The 8271-nt window shown below is 42.2% G+C and overlaps 1 pseudogene; it reads left to right on the forward strand.

Annotated features, from left to right (window-relative positions):
- On the forward strand, positions 1-1354 carry LOC112321876 (beta-enolase pseudogene; annotated as a pseudogene).
- Positions 1355-8271: the final 6917 nt, after the last annotated feature.

Genomic DNA, 8271 nt, shown 5'->3' on the forward strand with positions numbered 1-8271 from the left:
CTCGGAGCTCACCCAAAGCCTCCAGCCAAGACATCCGGCCATGGCCATGCAGAAAATCTTTGCCCTGGAAATCCTGGACTCCAGGGGCAACCCCACGGTGGAGGTGGACCTATACACAGCCAAGGGCCGATTCCGAGCAGTTGTGCCCAGTGGAGCTCTACAGGTATCTATGAAGCTCTGGAACTACGAGATGGAGACAAATCTCGATACCTGGGCAAAGGTGTCCTGAAGGCTGTGGAACACATCAACAAGACTCTGGGTCCTGCTCTGCTGGAAAAGAAACTAAGCATTGTGGATCAAGAAAAAGTTGACAAATTTATGATTGAGCTGGATGGGACTGAGAATAAATCCAAGTTTGGGGCCAATGCCATCCTGGGAGTGTCCCTGGCCGTGTGCAAGGCTGGAGCAGCTGAGAAGGGGGTCCCACTCTACCGACACATTGCAGATCTTGCTGGGAACCCAGACCTGGTCCTCCCAGTCCCTGCCTTCAATGTGATCAATGGGGGCTCCCATGCTGGAAACAAGCTGGCCATGCAGGAGTTCATGATTCTGCCTGTGGGAGCCAGCTCCTTCAAGGAAGCCATCCACATTGGCGCCAAGGTCTACCACCACCTCAAGGAGGTCATCAAGGCCAAGTATGAGAAGGACGCCACCAATGTGGGTGATGAGGGCGGCTTTGCACCCAACATCCTGGAGAACAATGAGGCCCTGGAGCTGCTGAAGACAGCCATCCAGGCAGCTGGCTACCCAGACAAAGTGGTGATTGGTATGGATGTGGCGGCGTCTGAGTTCTATCGCAATGGGAAGTATGATCTTGACTTCAAGTCACCCAATGACCCCTCACAGCACATCACTGGGGAGAAGCTGGGGGACCTGTACAAGAGCTTCATTAAGAACTATCCTGTGGTCTCCATTGAAGACCCCTTTGACCAAGATGATTGGGCCACTTGGACCTCGTTCCTCTCGGGTGTGGACATCCAGATCGTGGGAGATGACCTCACAGTCACCAACCCTAAGAGGATTGCCCAGGCCGTTGAGAAGAAAGCCTGCAACTGTTTGTTGCTGAAGGTCAACCAGATTGGTTCTGTGACCGAATCCATCCAGGCCTGCAAACTGGCTCAGTCTAATGGCTGGGGAGTGATGGTGAGCTACCACTCTGGGGAGACTGAGGACACATTTATTGCCAACCTCGTGGTGGGTTTCTGCACGGGACAGATCAAGACTGGTGCCCCCTGCTGCTCAGAGCGTCTGGCCAAATACAACCAGCTCGGGGACAAGGCTGTCTTTGCTGGACGCAAGTTCCGTAACCCAAAGGCCAAGTGAGAAGCTGGAGGCCCCAAGACCCCACAGGACAGATGTAGGCCTTCAAGCCCTTCTCCCTGAAATAAACACTGGTGCCAATGGGGAAAAAAAAAAGAAATGGTTAATACAATTAAAATCTCTATAAAGCATACTATGGACCTGGTAACCACGGTTTTAAGTTCTCCCAGCACGTTGACTTGTTTAAGCCTCACGACACACCTGTGAGATAAACATTGTGCCCATTTTGTAGATGAGAAAAATGAGGCACAGACTAGGTTGCTTGACAGCGCGGCTCCCGAGTCTCTCACAGCATCGATACGATTCCTACCTGTGACTCCAACCCAGGCCATGCTCCTGCCTCCTCTAGGTGTAACCTCTATCATGAATTTGGTGTTTAATATTCCTCTTCATGAGAACAAAGAAGGGGCCTCCAAAACCACCCACAAACTGGGGGGAAATATTTGTTAATCTTGTATTTCATAAGGGACTCGTAGCTAGAATATATAAAAGGTTCTTACAACTCAATAACAAAAAGACAAACAGTTCAATTAAAAACGAACAGAGGTGACGCCAAGTGCTGATGAGGATGTGAAGCAGCAGGAATGCTCACTCATTGCTGGTGAGGATGCAAAGTCACACAGCCACTTGGGAAGACAGTTTGGTGGATTCCTAACGAAACGAAACATTCTCAACGCAATCCAGCAGTCCCACCCCTGGGTATTACCCAATGAACTGAAAAGTTAAGTCCACAGGAAGCCTGCAGTGGAGGTTTATGTTCATAACTGCCAGAACTTGAAAGCAACCAAGGAGTCCTTTAGGAGGTGAATGAATACATGAACAGTGGTACCTGCCAACAATGGGGCATGCTCAGTGCTAGAAAGAAATGAGCTGTAATGCCATGAAAAGACACGAAGGAAACTTAAATGGGTATCACCAAGTGAAAGAAGCCAATCTGAAAAGGCTACATACTGTGTGATTCCAGCTGTAGGACGTACCCGACGTACAGGAAAAAGGGGGAACTATGGAGATAATGAAAGGATCATTGGCTGCCAGAGGCTGGAGGAGGGAGGGATGAATGGGTGCAGTACAGAGGGTTTTCCGCACAGTGAAACCGTTCTTTATGATACTATAGTGGTGGGTACAGTCATTACACACTTGTCCAAACCCATAGAGTGAATGGGTGACGGGGAAATTTTACGGCATGTAAATTATATCCCAATTATGCTATGGGAAAAAAAATGGTCTCTGGTGATTTTTCAAATGTGTAAAGTCCATTATATTTTATTTATTAAATTTATTTTTAGAGAGAGGGGAAGGGAAGGAGAAAGAGAGGAAGGGAAATATGGAGGGGCAAAGGTTGCCTCTGCTGTGGGCCTTGACCAGGGACCTGAACCACAACCCAGGCACGTGTCCCGACCAGGGATTGAACCAGCAGTGTTTTGCTTTGCAGGACAACGCCCGACCAACTGAGCCACACCAGTCAGGGCGAGTCTAGTGTAGTATTTTAATGATATTTTCTTGCTCTCATCTATTTAAAAAAGAAAAGTGTCCTATCTGTCCTTATTAGAAACAGCGATTTTAGAAAATTGGTAAAGGACAGCACAACAAGAAAGTAAATACCCTCCACAGAATGAGAGGCAGCGTGACATGTAATGAAGAGAATTTAGAGCCAGTTACCGTTAACGTAAGGCTTCATTTCTCTAGTGTAAGTGCCCGGGACTCTAATTGCTGGGTCATGTGTGTGGTGTGTGTTCAGTTAAGAAACCACCAAATTGTTTTCCAGGGCAACTGTACCAGGATTCCTGTTAGCAAGGCACGAGCGAGGTCCAGTCCCCAGGTCCTCTTTCGCACGTGTTAGAGCAACTTTCTCAATTTTGGCCATTCTATTAGGTATGTAGGGTTATCTTGTTTTAATTTATGTTTCCCTAATGGCTAGCGATATTAAACAGCCTTTCACAAGCTTACTTCCCACCTTTAGTCTCTGTAGTGAAATGTCTTTTCATGTCTTTTGCCCATTTGCCAATTAGATTATTTCTTTACCTATTATGTTTTGAGAGTTCTTCATATGGGGTGGGTAAAAGTAGGTTTACAGTTTGTGTGGAAGATAATACAATAATTAATAAATAATAAAACAAGAATAAGCTGTTTCTCATACTGACAACTGTAAACCTACCTTTGCCCACCCCTATATTCTGGATACTAGTCCTTTGTCAGATATGTGGTTTGCAAATATTTCCCCCACTCTGTAGCTTATTTTGTAATCTTTTCAACAGGGTCTTCCACAGAGCAAAAGTATATAATTTTGATGAAAGCCAGTTTATCAGGTTTTTTTTCTTTTATGGATTGTCCTATCGCTGTCAAACCTAAGAACGCTTTGCTTAGCCCTAAGTCCAGAAGATTTCCTATGATTTTTTAAAGAAACATTTATGTTTCACATTTAAGTACATAATCCATTTTTAGTTATGGTAATTTTTGTAAAATGTGTTAGATTTAGGTCAAGGTTCCTTTTTTTTGCCTATGGATATCTGATTTCTCCAGAACCATTTGTTGAAAAGCCAGCCTTCCTCCACCGAATAGCTTTTGCACCTTTTTAAAAAGTCAGTTGAGCAGATCAGTTGATGACAGATTCTTAGTTGTTTTTTTTTAATCTGAGAATTTCCTGATTTCCCCCCAGCATTCCTGAAGGGTATGTTCACTGGGTATGGGAATCTGGGTTGACAGTTTAAACTTTAAAACACCTGTGTGTTACTTCCTTCCGGCCCCTATGGCTTCCGATGAATAATCAGCTGTCATTCCAATTGGTTTTGAATGACAAAAACAGGGTATTGTTTTTCTCTGGCTACTCTCAAAAGTTCTTTGTTACTTTAATTTTCAGAAGTTTGTGATGTAGCTTCGCGTGGACTTGTTTGAATTTAGCTTGCTTGGGATTTGCTCAGCTCCTTGGGTCTGTGATGCCTCTTACAAAATTTGGAACGTTTTCTTTCAGTATTTGCTCAGCCCTGCCCTCTTTCCCCTCTCCTTCCCAGGCTGTGATGACGTGATGCTTGATCTTTTTATAGTCCCACAGGTCCCTGAGGCCCTGTTCATTTTTTCCTCAGTCTGTTTTTTCTGTTGTTCAGATTGAATAATTTCCATTGCTTTATTTTCCAGTTCACTGGTTATTTTCTCTCCTTTCTGCTTTTGAACCCATTCACTGGGCTTTTTATTTTGATTGTTGTTCTAAAATTTCCATCTGGTTCTTCCTTATACCTAATGTTTCTCTGCTGAGACTATTTTTTATTTTGTTTCAAGCATGTTCATAATTGCTTGTTGAAGTATGTTTATAATGTCCGCTTTAAATCTTTATCTGATAATTCTGCCATCTCTCATCTCGCTGTTCGCTTCTAGTGATTGTCTTTTTTTAATTTAGTTTAAGATGTTCCTTGTTTTTAGTATGATGAGTGATTTTTCTATTGAAACATTTTAGAGATTGTGTTATGAGACTCTGGGTCTTATTTAAACTTTCTTTTACCTGGCTTCCTTTGACATCAGCAGGGGAAGTGGAAGAGCTTCCTTGTTACTACGAGTGGGGGTAGAAGTCCAGGTTCCCCACTCAGCCTTGGGTGACACTAAGGGGTGGGGGCCCTGCATTGTAATTAGCAGGAGTTCTGCTCCAGCTCCCCCTCGCCCATCTTGCCCTGACACCTCTCTGGTTGGCAAGTGTAGGAGTGGAGTGTTTCATTACTACCCTCCCCTCGCCCAAGGCCTTAGCGCCGACACGCTGACGCTGCAAGTGAAGATTGCCTTTCTCTTAATACCTACGGTCAGACGTGAAAGTCCTGGCTCTCTCTTAGTTCTCCTCTGATACTGCCCAGTAGGGAGAGGGTGGCGTACCAAGTATGGCCCTTCTGAGCACAGGGCCCTGTGTGACCCCACGGATTGTAAGCTTAGGAAGCTGGCCCTGAAAATAACCTTATCACTTCAGGTTGCAGCCTGGAGAGGCAGCTCCTGCAAAGCATGGGTCACTCTAAATCACAGATGTCAGAAGCACAGAGTAGTGGACCCCGATCTGGGACTCTGGCCCTGCCACTCACCCACGCGTCCATGGCATGCATTTCTCAACCATTCCCTGCATGATGTTCGTCATGTCCAGTGAGCCAAATACAGAGGACACAGAGAGAGTGGAGTCATGGTCCTTGCCCGCACATGCCTCGGCAGGGCGCGTGCTCCTGGGGTCTGAACAAACTTCTGGGCTCGGGGGAGGGACAATAATGCCTCAAGTCCTTATGATCCACTTCCCACCAGCTTGGTGAGTTGAGGGCTTGGAGGTAAAATTTTTGTTTTAAGTAACAATAAAGAAATGTGCCATTTCACTATTTCTTGCACATTTGAGTTTGTGAACTGAGGTTTTGGGGAGGACTGATTTTATTTATTTATTTATACACACACACACACACACACACACACGAATGAATCCCCCCATACCTTTTGTGTTGCAGTTCATCTTTTTCACTAAATGTCTCTAAAGTCATTCTGTCAGGTCATATAGATCTGTTTCCTTTTATTTCTGGAAAGAATTTGTCATATGGACATATCATATTTTATTGTTCCTCTATTCATGGATCTATCTAGTTTCCAGCTAGCGTATTTCTTTATTGTTATTTAAAACAAAAATTTGGAAATGTTTTCTCCTAGTCTGTGGCTTGTCTTTCTACTTATTCTATTATCAGTATCTTTAGAAAGACCAGAAGATTTTCATTTTGATGAAGTCCAATTTATCAGTTTTTTTCTGTTATGGACTGTGATCTGGGTGTTATATTTGAGATGTACTTGCCCAATCCGTGATCACAAGCATTTTTCTCCCGTGTTTTCTTCCAGAGGTTTTACAGTTAGGACTGTGATCAATTTAGAGTCAGTTTTAGCACATGGTATGAGATAGGAATTGAAGTCCATTTTTTTCCATAAAAATACCCAGTTGTTCCTTGACCATTTATTGAAAAGACTTTATAGTTCCTCCACTGAAGTGCATTTGTACTGTTGTCTAAAGTCAGTTGAAAATATATGGGTCTATATCTGCCCTCTATTCTTTTGTTTTGACATCAACAATCTCATACTGTCTTGATTACTGTCCAGCTTCATTTTTTTTTTCCAAAAATTTTTGACTATTCTAGTTCTTGGTATTTCCATATGCACTTTAGAAACAGCATATTGATTTCATCAACAACAAAAATTTGCTGGGGGTTTTATTGTGATTACACGAGATCTTTAGATCAATTTGAGGGTGGAATTGCTGTCTTCACGCGGTTTGGATCTTCCCATCCGTGAGTGTGGTATATAGCCCTTCACTGACTTAGGTCTTTAATTCCTTTGGCGCCGCTTTGTGGTGTTTCCGTGCGGGTCTCGCAGACATCTTTTGTCAGGTTCCTCCCAGAGGAGGTCATATTTTTGATGCTATGACAAATGGCATTTGAAAAATTTAAATTCCCAATTGTTCATTGCTGTTATATAGAAATAGAGTTGATTTTTATTTTCAGAGAAGTTTTAGGTTTACAGCAAATGTAATTGATTTTTGTATATTGATCTTGTATCATTTCACCTTGCTGAACTCTAGTAGCTTTTTGGGTGATCCCATCGAATTTTATACACAATCATGTTGTCTGCAAATAGAGACAGTTTTACTTCTTCCTTTCCAGTTTGGTTGCCTTTTACTTCTCGCTCTTGACTTAGCTCACTGTCCAAAACTTCCAGTGCAATGTTATGTAGAAATGATGAAGACGGACATCCTTACCTGATTCCTGAACTCAGGGGAAAGCATTCAGTATTTTACTACTGAGTATATTTACTATCAATTAGCTCTACTTTTCTTAAACTTAATTTGAGAGAGAGAGAGAAACACTGATTTTTCTGTTCCACTTATTTACGTATTCATCGGTTGATTCTTGGATGTCCCCTCCTGGGGATCACACCCTCCGCCTGGTGTGTGGGGATGGTGCCCTAACCAATGGAGCTGCCCGGCAGGGCCAGCTCGATGGTTTTCATAAATGTTCTTCTTCAGGTTGAGGATGTTTCCAACTACTCATAGTTTGCTGAGAGTTTGTTCAGCGACAGATGTTGATTTTATCCTTTTTTAACGCCTCTATTGAGATAATCATATGGTTTTGCTTTTTTTTTAGTTTGTTACTATGGTGAACTAGATGGATTAGTTTTGAATACTGAACCAACCTTGCATTCCTGAGGATGAACTCCTTTGGTAGTGATGCATTATCCTTTTTATATGCTGTTGGCTTCAACTCGATAAGATTTATTAATAATATTCGCATCTATGTCTATGAGGGACGTTGAGCTATAATGTTCTTTTCATCTTCGTCTGGCTTTGCTGCCTTCACAGAATGAGTCTGGAAGTATTCTCTCTGGAAGAGTCTGTGTAGAATTTATATTATTTCTTTCTTAAAAGTTTGGTAGAATTCACTAGTGAAGCCAAATGGGCCTGAAGTTCTCTGGGTGGGAAAGTTAAATTCGATGTCTTTAATAGATACGGGGTTATCCAGGCTATAGATTTCTTCTTGCATGCGTGAGCTTTAGTACTTTGTGTCTTTGAAAGATTTTTCCATTTCATCAACATTGTCAAACTTATTGGCATAGTGTTGTTCAAAACATTCCCTCATTATCATTTTAATATCTATAGCATCAGTATCAATGTCACCTTCCTCACTCTTGTAATTGATCATCTGTCTTATTTCTTTTTTTCCCTAGTCTCTTCTATCTACAGGATTATATACTCTGCTAATCTCACAAAACCAGCTTTTGGTCTTATTTATTTTTGTCTTTTTCTCTTTTTTTAGGTTTAAAAATAGCATATATTGTTTTACTAATTCCTATCTACCACAGAACATTTAATTAATTAATTATTTTTAAAATTAAATTTATTGGGTGACATTGGTTAATTAAGATCATATTTCCACTCTGATTTTTTTCTTTCCTTTCTCGTGC

The sequence above is a fragment of the Desmodus rotundus genome, chromosome 3 (genome assembly GCF_022682495.2).
Source record: "Desmodus rotundus isolate HL8 chromosome 3, HLdesRot8A.1, whole genome shotgun sequence".
NCBI classification, from domain to species: domain Eukaryota; kingdom Metazoa; phylum Chordata; class Mammalia; order Chiroptera; family Phyllostomidae; genus Desmodus; species Desmodus rotundus.